Source organism: Hyaena hyaena, unplaced genomic scaffold, assembly GCF_003009895.1.
Source record: "Hyaena hyaena isolate Hyena2069 unplaced genomic scaffold, ASM300989v1 scaffold_287, whole genome shotgun sequence".
NCBI classification, from domain to species: Eukaryota; Metazoa; Chordata; class Mammalia; order Carnivora; family Hyaenidae; genus Hyaena; species Hyaena hyaena.
Genome location: NW_024080919.1, coordinates 1,702,597 through 1,716,102, shown reverse-complemented (window position 1 = coordinate 1,716,102; position 13,506 = coordinate 1,702,597). Strand labels below are relative to the sequence as shown.

At 40.7% G+C, this 13,506-nt stretch overlaps 1 protein-coding gene across 2 annotated transcripts in view; it reads left to right on the top strand.

Annotated features, from left to right (window-relative positions):
- The first annotated feature begins 7,587 nt into the window (after positions 1–7,587).
- The window catches only part of DNAJC5B (DnaJ heat shock protein family (Hsp40) member C5 beta), an 89,425-nt gene continuing 83,506 nt past the window's right edge, over positions 7,588–13,506 (top strand). For both annotated transcript variants that reach the window (XR_005530928.1, XM_039246990.1), the window contains exon 1: positions 7,588–7,681. The gene's annotated coding sequence lies outside the window, so the exon portion shown is untranslated. The remainder of the gene's footprint in view (positions 7,682–13,506) is intronic.

Below are 13,506 nucleotides of genomic sequence, written 5' to 3'. Positions count from 1 at the left end.
ACATTTAACACACCCTCATCTCTCAAACAGAGAAGGCCTGAGCCATAGGACACTGAACTGCAGGAGTCTGGGAGGAAAAGAGACAGAGTCCACTAAGAAGACAACCTCATAGGTGCGTGAGTGTGAACTGGGGGAGATAAAAACAGGCCGGGACCCAGAGACATGGAGGGCGGGGAGGGAACCTCCTTCGCGGGCAGCCGCAGAGAGTCAAGGGGAAGAGAACGAGCAGCTGAAACTTCTCACAGAACTGTCCCTGGAGAAGAGAAAACCTCAGCTCGGGATGGAGAGTGATCCTATTTCTAGCTGTGGTGCTGACTTTGGGCTGGGTGCCGCGGTCCCAGGTGGTGCCAGGAGAACCTGCTCCGCTGCTCTCCCGGCTCAATCCCCGGCTGGGAAGCGGCCTGGCCTGTGGGATTACATTTCAGGTGGTATCAATAAAGAACGCAGACTAAGACCTGGAAACGAGGCAGGGCTTGGAACATAGAATAGGGCCCACCTTGGCTACGCCCATGGCACAGGGAGATCGGACCCAAAAGAGTGATTTGCAATGCTTTGTTCAAGAAGGGACTGGGGTGCCACCATTTTCTCCCCACAACCACCAAGATGGGACCTCAGGGAGTGGCCCGCAGGACCGCAGTGGAGGCTAAGACCTGACTACACCAAATCACACCACATCCATCCCCACTAGAGAGCTGCTTTTTCTTTTTTCTTTTATACCAACGCTGGGGCAAGACCAACATGGATGCACTGCCATGATTAATTCTAGACCAATTCTTTCTATTCAGATATATTTTCCTTTGTCTCATTCATAACCCTCCCCTCTGCTGGACTGGGCACTCTGGTCACTGGCTTGCTTAAACAGTCACATTTGCTCCATTCTCCAGATGTATATTCTACACCTCCACCGCTACCTTTCTATCTCTCTCTCTCTCTCTCTCTGGAGTAATCAGACTATACAGTTTCCCTGAGTAATATTATCTTCATTTCTTTCTCCTTGCCTCCTACCATATTATCCTCTTTCTCTCTCTGAATGAAGCCTCTTAGTCTCTCTGCCTGGTCATTGTCCAATTTCACTTTCTCCTCATCCCTGTCTTTCTCTCCTTGTATATGCTTTTCCACCAGCACTGCATACACCCTGCTCTTTATTTGTAGCTGGGAATTTTGGGTTTGTTTTTTTTTAATGTTTTATTTATTTCTGAGAGAAAGACAGCATGAGAAGGGGAGGGTCAGAGAGAGAGGGAGACACAGAATCTGAAACAGGCTCTGAGCTAGCTGTCAGCACAGAGCCTGACGTGGGGCTCGAACCCACAAACTGTGAGATCATGACCTGAGCCGAAGTCGGATGCTTAACCGACTGAGCCACTCAGGTGCCCCTGGGAATTCTGGTTTTATGCTTCAGACAGTCCTCTGTCTTTTTTTTTCTTTTTTTCTTTCCCTTTTTCCCTTTCAGTTTGCTTGTTTGTTGGATTTGTCTGTGTGTTGGCATGCTATTGTTCCCTGCGTGTTTGTCTGTCTGTTTTCCTTTCCAGGGCTACATCAAAAAATGAGCCAAAGTACACATGGTGGAGAGTCCCAAATACCACTACAAGCAGGGAAATAAAATAACCAACGTCTCAACAAGAGAGACCAAGAGACCATTCAAAGAACAATTCCTGATAGGCTCTGGACAGTCAATGAGCCTTCTTTAATATAGCAGTACTCACAGGTGAGAGCAAATAACCAGCTTTTAAAACTAACAAGAGACAGAAAGCTAGCCAAAATGACGAAACAGAAGAACTCTCCTCTAAAGAAATTCCAGGAAGAAATGACAGCTAAAGAACTGCTCAAAACAGATATAAGCAACATAAATGAACAAGAATTTAGAGTAATAATCATAAAATTAATCGCTGGGTTTGAAAAAGGCATGGAAGACATCAGAGAAGCTATTGCAACAAAGACTATGGACCTTAAAAATAGTTTTGATGAATTAAAAAATGCTATAAATGAGGTGCATAATAAAATGGAGGCGTCCAATGCAAAGACTGAAGAGGCAGAGAGGAGAATAGGTGAATTAGAAGACACAATTATAGAAAAAGAGGAAGCCAAGAAAAAGAGAGACAAACTGATCCAGGAACACAAAAGGAGAGTTTGAGAACTGAGTGATATAATCAAACAGAACAATATCCATATCATAGGAATTCAGAAGAGAAATAGAGAGGGAAAGGAGCTGAAGGGGTACTTGAACAAATTATAGCTGAGAACTTCCCCAATATGGGGAAGGAAACAGACGTTGAAATCCAAGAGGCACAGAGAACCCACTTCAGATGTAACTTGAATCAATCTTCTGCACGACATATCATAGTGAAACTGGCAAAATATAAGGACAAAGAGTGAATTCTGAAAGCAGCTAGGGAGAAAAGGGCCCTAACATACAAAGGGAAACCCATCAGAGTGGTGACAGACCTATCTACTGAAACTTGGCAGGCCAGAAAGGAATGGCAGGAGATCTTCAATGTGATGAACAGAAAAAATATGCAGCCAAGAATCCTCTATCCAGCAAGCCTGTCCTTCAGAATAGAAGGAGAGATAAAACTCTTCCCAAATAAACAAAATTGAAAGAATTCATCACCACTAAGCCAGCGCTACAAGAAATCCCGAGGGGGACGCTCTGAGGGAAATGTTGCAAGGAACGCAAGGTACCAGAGACACCACCACAAGCAGGAATCCTACAGAGAACACACTGACTCTAAACCTATATTTTTCAATAATAACACTGAATGTAAATGAACTAAATGCTCCAATCAAAAGACATAGGGTAGCAGAATGGATAAAAAAAACAAAATCCATCTATTTTCTGCTACAAGAGACTCATTTTAGACCTGAGGACACCTTCAGATTGAAAGTAAGGGGATGGGGAAATATCTATCATGCTACAGGAAGTCAGAAGAAAGCTGGAGTAGCCATACTTATATCAGAAAAACTGGACTTTAAAATAAAGGTAGTAACAAGGGAGGAAGAGGGCATTATATAATAATTACAGGGTCTATCTATCAGAAAGAGCTAACAATTATAAATGTCTACACACTGCCTATGGGAGCACCCAAATACATAAAACAATTAATCACAAACAAAAACAATCTTATGGATAAGAATGTGCTAATTTCAGGGGATTTTAATACTCCATATACATCAATTGATAGATTAACTAGACAGAAAATCACTAAAGAAACAATGGATGTGAATGACACATTGGACCAGATGGATTTGACAGATATATTCAGAACTCTACATCCTGAGGCTATGGAATTCACATTCTTCTCAAGTGCACATGGCACATTCTCCAAGATAGATCACATACTGGGTCATAAATCAACCCTCAATAAATATAAAATAATGGAGATCATACCATGCACACTTTCAGATCACAACGTTATGAAACTTGAAAACTACCACAGGAAAAAGTCTGGAAAACCTCCAAAAACATGGAGGTTAAAGAACATCCTACTAAAGAACGAATGGGCCAATCAGGCAATTAGAAAAGAAATTTTAAAATATATGGAAACAAATGAGAATGAAAATACAACAACCCAAACTCTACGGGATGCGGCAAAGGCAGTCATAAGAGGAGAGTACATTGCTCTCCAGGCCTATTTCAAGAAATTAGAAAAAGTGCAAATACAAAAACTAAGAGCGCACCAAAAGGAACTAGAAGATGAGGAACAAGAGCACCCCAAACCCAGCAGAAGAAGAGAAATAATAAAAACCAGGGCAGAAATAAACAATAAAATCCAAAAAACAATTGAACAGATCAATGAAACCAAGAATTGGGTTTTTGAAAAAATAAACAAAATTTATAAACCTCTAGCCAGGCTTCACAAAAAGAAAAGAGAGAGCACCCAAATATAAAAAATTATGAATGAAAATGGACTTATTACAACCAACCACTCAGAAATACAAGCAATTATCAGGGAATACTATGAAAAACTGGACAACTTAGAAGAAATGGACAATTCCTAAGCAAACACACACTATCAAAATTCACACAGGAAGAGATAGAAAATCTGAACAGACCCATAACTAGTGAAGAAATTGAATCAGTTATCAAAAATCTCCCAAAAAATAAAAGCTCTGGGCCAGATGGCTTCCCTGGGGAATTTTACCAGACATTTAAAACAGAATTAACACCCATTCTTCTCAAGCTATTCCAAAAAATAGCAATGGAAAGAAAACTTCCAGACTCATTCTACAAAGCCAGCATCACTTTGATTCCCAAACCAGACAGAGACCCAGCAAAAAAAAAAAAAAAAAAAAAGAACTACAGGCCAATATCCTTGATGAATACAAATGCAAAAATTCTCAGCAAGATACTTTCAAATCGAATGCAACAGCACATATAAAGAATTATCCACCATGATCAAGTGGGATTCATTCCTGGGTTACGGGGCTGGTTCAATATTTGCAAATCAATCAATGTGATACATCACATTGTAGCAATGTGGATGGAACTTGAGGGTGTTATGCTGAGCGAAGTAAGTCAGGCAGAGACAGACGTATACCATATGTTTTCACTTATAGGTGGATTAGGAGAAACTTAATGGAGGACCATGGTGGAGTAGAGAGGGGAAGATAGTTGGGGAGAGGGAGGGAGGCAAACCATGAGAGACTCTTGAAGCTGAGAACAAACTGAGGGCTGATGGGGGTGGGGGGAAGGGGAAGGAGGGTGATGGGCATGGAGGAGGGCACTTGTGGGGATGAGCACTGGGTGTTATATGGAAACCAACTTGACAATAAACTATGAGAGAAAAAAAGAAAAAAAACTGAATATTTTGCTCTGAAATAAAGAAAAAGAGAAGGTTAAAAAACAAAACAAAACAAAAACTAAACAACAACAACAAAAAGAAATGAGCAGAAGACACTTTTCCAATAACATCCAGAGTGCTAACAGACACATGAAAAGATGCTCAACATCACTCATCATCAGGGAAATACAAATCTAGACCTTGATGAGATACCACCTCACAACTGTCAGAATAGCTAAAATTAACAACACAAGAAACAACAGGTGTTGGTGAGGATGCAGAGAAAGGGGAACCCTATTGCACTGGTGGTAGGAATGCATTGGGTGCAGCCATTCTGGAGAACAGCATGGAGGTTCCTCAAAAAGTTAAAAATAGAGCTACCCTAAGATCCAACAATTGCACTACTAGGTATTTGCCCAAAGGATACAAAAATACAGATTCAAAGGGGTACATGCACTCCGATGTGTATAGCAGCATTATCAACAATAGAGAGAGCACAACTATGGAGAGAGCCCAAATGTCCATCGACTAAAGAATGGATAAAGAAGAAATGGTACATGTATAAAATGGAATATCACTCAGCCATCAAAAAGAATGAAATCTTGCTATTTGCAATAACATGGATCAAGCTACAGTGTATTATGCAAAGCAAAAGAAGTCAGTCAGAGAAAGACAAATACCAGACAATTTCACTCATATTTGGAATTTAAGAAACAAAACAATGAACAGATGGGAAGGTGGGAAAGAGAAGAGAGGGAAACAAACTACATGAGACTCTTAACCATAGAGAACAACTGAGGGTTGATGGAGGGGGCTGGGCTAGATTGGTGATGGGTATTAAATTGGTGATGGGGATTACTTGTTATGATGAGCACTGGGTGTTGTATGTAAGTGATGAATCACTGGATGTTACTTCTGAAACCAATATTGTACTGTATGTTAACTAACTAGAGTTTAAATAAAAAATTTTTTGAAGAACTTAGTGTTTTTTATTTTTGAGACTGAGCATGAGCTGGGGAAAGGGCAGAGAGAGGGAGACACAGAATTGGAGGCAGGCTCCAGGATCTGAGCTGTCAGCACAGAGACTGATGTGGGGCTCGAACTCATGGACCATGAGATCATGTCCTGAGCTGAAGTCAGACGCTTCAGCCAACTGAGCCACCCAGGCGCCCCAAAAATTTGAAAAAAAAGATAAATTTAAAAATAAAGAAGATATTCAGTTGGTATTAGTGCAGATAGTGATATTCCAAAGATAGCACATGAATGAATAAAGTTCTGGAAAACTTCACCTACAACATTATTTTCCTGAGTTAAGCATAATCCATTTTACTACTTTTCTAATATTGAACTTTTAATTTGTTTTCTATTATAAACAATGCTTCAAAGAACCTCTTATAGCTAAATATTATTCATATCCATGATGATTCCCTTAGGAGAATTCTCAGATGTGGAACTGTCAGGTAGAAGGGCAATGCTTAGATTATTTTAAAGTTTGAAATTTGTGTTCATTAACCATTTCTCTAAGTTTTTATTGAGACATGTAGGAGGTTAGCAAAGCAGTATTTATGGCCCAGAGAAATAATTTCTTCTTTGTTAACCAAAGGTTGCTTAATGCAATTACCTTCAAGTGTGTTTCAGGACCACATGACAATTCCTCCCACCCTGGGGAAGGCCTGTCTGCAGGAGGGAAAATGATTGGTTGGAAGATCTGATTTGTAGTTGATGTTACCATTTCCACTTAATTAGCTTTGTGATCTTGTGCAAGTCACAACCTCTCTCTGAGCTATAATTTTCTCACTCATAAAATTGTACTAAAAATAATATACTGTTTACCTCACTGAGCTGTGAAGATTAAGTGAAATATGTGGAAATGGCTTGTAAATGCTAAAACATGATATCAAATGTTAGTTGTTGGTGTTATAAAAATATAATATATGCTCCCCACTTGAGAGATTTTGCAAGTACAATTCTCAGGCTTCACAGGTACAAGTCATCTCATGCAATGCAGGAAATTTTTTAATGCCATATGGGGACAGTATCTTGAAAAGGTGGAGGATATGAGAGAGAGTTAAATTCCAGTGAAAGCCTATTCTTTCCCATTCTCTCCTCAACAAACAATAGAACCTTGCAGGGCATTGCAGCCAACACTAATCCTGGGCTGAGGATTCTTCCTTATCATTAAATCTCATTGGAAACATTAGTTACTCAGAAGACACATTACTTGTTAATCTAGAATTGATCAGGTGGCTCAGAATTTCTGAGCTAGGGCTGGAACCAAAGTTAGCTATTTCTGGTACCTATAGATTTTTTGAAAAACTAATGATCTTTCCTGAGACTCTATTCTCTTCCTATGATGCACATTATCTGAATGGTCTCTTGTCATGGGTGGATTCAGGTAAGAATCAACCAATGAGCTGCCTACCAGAGAACAATGATATTGATAAACTCCAGAGAGTAGAGCCCATCATGAGTACAATGTGTTCAGAAGGACAGGGGGCTAACCCTGAGAGCAGCTGGGTTCTAGGTTTAGCTCTGCCAGGAACTACCTAGAATCGAAATGTCCTCATCTGTAAAATAAGTAAGTTAGATTAGAATCTAGTCACAAGGTCTTTAAGGTCTCTGTTCACAGTAAGACTATAACTCAATGGGTCAGTTACCAAATAAAAGGGATTAACCTTCCCAACCTTCCGCCATGGGCAAGACAGAAAATACTGAAGCCAGAGGCCCTCAGCTAGGCCTTTGGGGGGAGCAAGGATTCTACTCTGTGACATCACAATATCCAGCCCAAGCTCAAAATTGGCTACTGAGAAGAAAGTCACGGGACGTTCAGCTATTGACATATTAGAGACGAGACACTACCGGACAGAGCTAGGAGGAATTAGCTAGCCATGCCTCCAGTTCAGGTATGTAACAGCTGCTAAGCTTAGAATAGAAATTGCTGGAATCTAAAAAATAAGAGGAGAGGACCACAAGATATCTGAGTGTGTTTCCAGGCTTAGGCATAATAGGGTAAACATAGAGACTACGTACCACATACTTTACAGTAAAGGTTCCCAACGATCAGAAAAAGGCCAAAGGCATTCCCACCAGAAAGCGAGCTTTGGTGTATCCTCCCAATAGCCAGACTTATTTATTGTCATGAAGCCAGATGAGGATATTTCCAAGATTGTAGCCCTTCACTGGTGTCTGCAACCACGGCAAAAATGCAAAAGAAACAGTTACCTCAAGAAGTCAGTGTAAAATTGCTTTGTAGAGTAGTTTACATTTATTGCCTGGTGATGTTTATTCTTTTAATAGCTTCTTCCCGATATTGAAAGGGAAGAATAAACTTAACAAAAAATAAGTTAACTGAAAGAACTGGAAGAAGTATTTTAATAGATAGTATAAAGATAGAAACAAAAATAATAAAAAGAGGAGAAATAAATTTATTATGGGTTAGCAACCAAGCTTATTTTTAAAGTCTGGTTTTAAAATTTCAAGGCTTAAAAGGCAAAAGGCTATCATCTCCTATAAACAGCGAAAGAGAAGGGCCTTACGGTTGAGAAGCAGGTAAAACAGCTCAGCTGGAACCATCTACTGCTCCTCCCCCTCCAAAGAACTCAGCCAGTGAAATCATCGCTGGGGATGCAGACATTTCTGTTTTCTTTACCTTGCCTTGGGGTTTTGGCTTCTAAAGTATTTGTTTCTTCCTGGAGTCTTGGGGCCCTGAGAGGCTCAAGTGATGGCAAACAGCTGCTCTGTTTACCAGTAGGGCGGAGCACGGGGTGAGTGCCAGGTCCTGACTCATCTCCATTGGCCTCCCTCCGTGTCTCAGCACACGGCGACCCCGGAGCCGAGTACAGGGCTGTTCAGGCAGGCACGCTGAGATCTGCCCACAGGAGCTAAGTAAGTTTATTGCCACATTCCCTCAGTGGAAGCAGCAGTCCAGTGTTCTGACAGGAAGATTACTTACCCACAGGGGACCCCAACAGCAATAGACCAGGGGAGGGGAGACTCACTCTCTAACCACAGACACAATTTTAACACACTGTGATCTCCAACTCATCAGGAATAAATATATCTCAGCAGTAAGACCAATACTCTCTACACTATAAAAGTAATAATAACCCCAAAACACGTCAATAAATCCAGAGGTCCAGGATTGTACTTGTACATTAACTCTAGTATATATTCAGCTTCCCTATAGAGAAGCCACCATGGTTTTCACAATTACATTATGATCCAACTTCTTAGGTCCTTGAAAATTAAATCTTCATCAGTCCAACATTTAGACTTCATTCATAGTTATTGAAAACTAAGTTTAGGTTTAACCTAAAATAATATCTGAAGAACACAATGTCCTAACTCGTCTACATTTATATTCCTTGACTATAATGTTCTCTGATCATTGTGTTAGTCACATACCATGGAAGTTTAGAGTTGGAGGGAAGCTAAGAGATCGTATATTCCAACGTCCTCATTTCTAGAAGAGGGATCCAGCAAAAAGAGTTTGTGTCTTTTTTTTTTTTTTTAATATTTTTATTTATTTCTAGGAGAGAGAGAGACAGCGTGAGCAGGGGAGGGTCAGAGAGAGAGGGAGATACAGACTCTGAAATAGGCTCCAGGCTCTGAGCTGGCAGTCAGCACAGAGCCCGACGCGGGGCTCGAACCCACGAACCCCGAGATCATGACCCAAGCGAAAGTCGGACGCTTAACCGACTAAGCCACCCAGGCGCCCCAAAAAGAGTTTGTGTCTTGACTCAGGCCGTTAAGCTGGCTAGTACTCGCGTGGGACACAGAGGTTAAGCTTTCTCACTCTCACCCTGGTGTTCAATCTTCCCTGCCCCCACTTCATGCTGAAGGAATGAACTGGTTCATATCTGACCTATTTTAGAATATCCTAAGAAAGGAAATACCGGTTTATCCCCTTGGAGTGGTTGTTAGTAAATTCAAGTACTCTATGTATGTGGCACTCGTCACCAAAGCTCTCCTAGCCTTTACAGCTCCAAATAGAACAAGCTTTGGTCAAGGTCAAGAAAAGTATCCAAGACCCCACCCAAAAGGCTGAGATAGCAATTAAAATATATCCAGGGAAATTGACAGGTTATTCTACCTTGAGGCCTGATTAGAAGTAGTTTACTGAAAAAAAAAAAAAGAAAAGAAAAAAAAGGCATTTATAGCATTAACAACCTTTTTGCTTTTTGATAAATATGCAGACTTTCTGTAGCTTTGCCTTTTCCAGTTTAGCTAGATCACTTTGTTTATGTGTATGTGTGTGTATACTCTGTGATATATATCATAGATATGTATACTCCATAGATGTATGTATGAGTGAATACTTCCTCTGGGAGGTGTGTGGCTATTACTCTATCTGTGGTAACTGACCTATCCTTACTACCTAATGTACCTCTTTTATGAGGCTTTCCTGACTTTTCCTATGAATTAATATTTGGAATTATCTTGATAACTTATAAGCTGCCTTAGATTTGTCCAGAGTTTGTTTTATGTAGAGCTGTATATGTCTTGCATCTCTAATTAACCTGCAAGTCTGAGCCCAGCACTCCCTGGATACAGATACTCAGAACTTTTTCCAATTCAACTCATTGCAAATACATTAATATTTGTCTAAAGTCCCAAAATCTGAAAGAAAATGAAATGAAGAATTGCTAAATATAAATATAGATCTCACTTTCATAGTCATCAGTGCCAAAGATCTGATGAATATTTTCTAGGCTGCTAGATTGTTTTTTAACCAACGGAAACATGTATGTCCCACAAGGAACTTCCATATGGTTCTAGCTATCCATGCAGATTATCTTTAATAAAAGAGAATTATTAAATTATCACCAATAGAAAAGAACATTCCATCATGGCATAAGGCTTAAATGGGCTATGGTGATGTCTTTCAGCTTCCATATTAATTTCAAAGGTTGTGTAATATATTGAGTAATTTTGCACATACCACACAGCATAAAACTTCACGAGAAAGCTGATTGTGAAAAATGGAGGGATAAAAAGAGCTTTAGTTTCAGATTCTTCGTTGTGGGTTTTGCATTCTCATCTCTCCAGTAAACTAAAGCATAGGTATGCCAAGTGAACTTTTGAAATGTTTCAAATTACTCAAGAAGATGCATCCTGGTAAGTTTTATTTAACAGCTTTGGGAGGAAAAAAAAAAAAAGCAAGCAAAGAAAGCTACTTTGCCAGAGATCAAGGCATTTGATTCTTTCTCTTGCTGCCACCACCTGGGCTGCCTTGGCATCTGGCCACGCCAGGATCTCTGACACATAAAGGACTCTCCTTTATCCCAGCCCAGCCTCCATGCCCGCTCTCCGAAGGAATTGTGCAATGAGACCTTTGTAACCTGAGGCCTGTGAAGTCTGGAAAGGAATGTGACACAGAGCCAACAGACGTTGCTGCCACTAGGGCTTAGAAGGAGATTTTCTACCTGTTTACCTGGTGCCTGGGGGAATCTCAGAAGGGGAAAGGCGTCCTCTAAAAGGAGTGGGAATGGAGCCCTTGGCAAGACTGTGAAGCAATCACTTGAGTGTCTTTTCCCCGTTGTCTTTGCCAAGCTTCAGAGTCATGCTTCATGCTGATCCCAAGAGTAGTCTCAGATCCACTTTTGAACCACTTCCTTTCCTACTCCTAATTGCACTCCCTGTTGAAAGCTATGAGTTGTAGGTCTCATTCTTCCAAAGGCTCTGTATATGCTGATGGGTGATCCTAATGGGGGGGGGTTCCATATTAAACAGTGAAATTGATGGTAGATTGGTGGAAGCTGTTGGTGGGACAGGCCTATTGGTACTTGTCAGTTAGCAACACAACATTCTCCCCACCTCCCCCACATACATCTTCCTCCATCATGGCAAATACTTGAGGTTGTCCTACTTCTTCTGCCCAGGGAATGATGTCGTGAGCTAAGTCAGGAATACCCTTCTTTTAAGTTGCCCAATTATCAGGGCACTTGGGTGGCTCAGTCGGTTGAGTGTCCAACTCTTGATTTCAGTTCAGGTCATGATCCCAGGACCGTGGGATTTAATCTCATGTCAGGCTCCATGCTCGCCATGGAGCCTGCTTAAGATATTCATTCTCTCTCTCTGTCTCTCTTTCTCTCTAACTTACTCCCTCTCTCCTTCTGCCCCTCTCCCTTACTCACACCTCTCTCTCTCAAAAATAAAATAAAATAAAATGTTAAAAAAAAGTTGCCCAATCACAATGGCCACACAAGTAGACCTCTAACTAGAAGGAAGAATTGAAAGGAAGTGAAAGACTTACCCTTCAGTCTTGTACTATTTAGAACTAAATAAAATTAATTACAAAGGACAAGTTCTGTATTTTATTTTATCAATTCTGCTTATAAACAAAAGCTAGTCCCTCAAAAACATATTTTTTTGTCTAGGTGAGAAGGTGACTTACTTGACAATTACCAGTATTCTCCTCTTCCTTTAGAGCATATTTAGAATGCGAAGTCATTATTACTAGAAAAGGGAGAAAGCATTCCTTTTTAAGAAAAATTTTAACAATTATTCATTTTTGAAACAGAGACAAAGCATGAGTGGGGGAGGGGCAGAGATCCAGGCTCTGAGCTGATAGCGCAGAGATCCAGGCTCTGAGCTGATAGCACAGAGCCTGAAGTAGAGCTCGAACTCATAGATGCGAGATGGTGACCTGAGCCGAAGTTGGATGCTTAACCGACTGAGCCACCCAGGTGCCCCAGAAAGCATTCCTTTTATGTTAGACTAGATTCCTTTATATGTTAGGAACTGACACCACCTCATACCTCTAACCAACATATTATCTCTTGCTGTACTCTGTCGTTTCAAGGTGGTTACTATCATTTCTCCTTTCTTCCCCAAATGAATTCAGCATCAATTTCAATCCACTTTGTGTTTTTTGAAAACTTAATATGTACCAGGCTCTGTGGCAGTAAAAAACTAAATGTCTGGCATAAATTTGGCTCCTTAAGAATTAAGAATTTAGTTAGGGAGACAAGATACACACCTTTGAAGAGTTCAAAAACAGAAAAGAGTTTAAAAACTGCATAACTATGAAAAATATTTGCATTGTGGACTTGAAAGTGTCCCAGGGGCTGAGGGCAGAGTAGAGGCAAAGTCGCCCCAGGCTGCTCACCATAGCAGAGTAGGGACTTGAAGAGAAGCAGTAGTGTGCTGTTTAAGTAATAGGTTTAAAGAGAAAAGCCATTTTCTAGATTTTGGCCCTGGAACAACAGGTCTTCTACTCACAGACCTCATCTCCTCTCTCCCTGTACTTTTACAATTCCTTTTTTTCTTCTTCTTTTTTTGCATGCAAAGAAAACAATTCACATGACTTTGTTGGGATATGGAAAATAGGAGTCATGGAAACATGCCACATGAGAAAAGATTAAGCCAACCCAGCATGCTGTATCCTGAACTGTGTCTGATTTCAATTATGGACATGGGCTCCTGATCTCCCACCCAAAAGCTGGCCTGTTCCAGGCCTAATTCATTATCTTCCTCCAAACCCTCTCCCTTTTTTGTGATTCCTATCTCGGCCAATGACCTTGCCATATTCCCAGTTATTCTGACTAGCATGGTGAGTCCTTTCTGATTCCTTTGACTCTCCTCTCCTTCACTTGGTAATCAACCCCAGGAGGTTATCCCCACATCTCCTTTCAAATCCATCTCTTCCTGCCAGTTCCACCTGCTGTTGCCCTGGGCCAGGCTCTCATTCTCTTTCCCTAAGATCACCCATCGGTCTGACTTCATT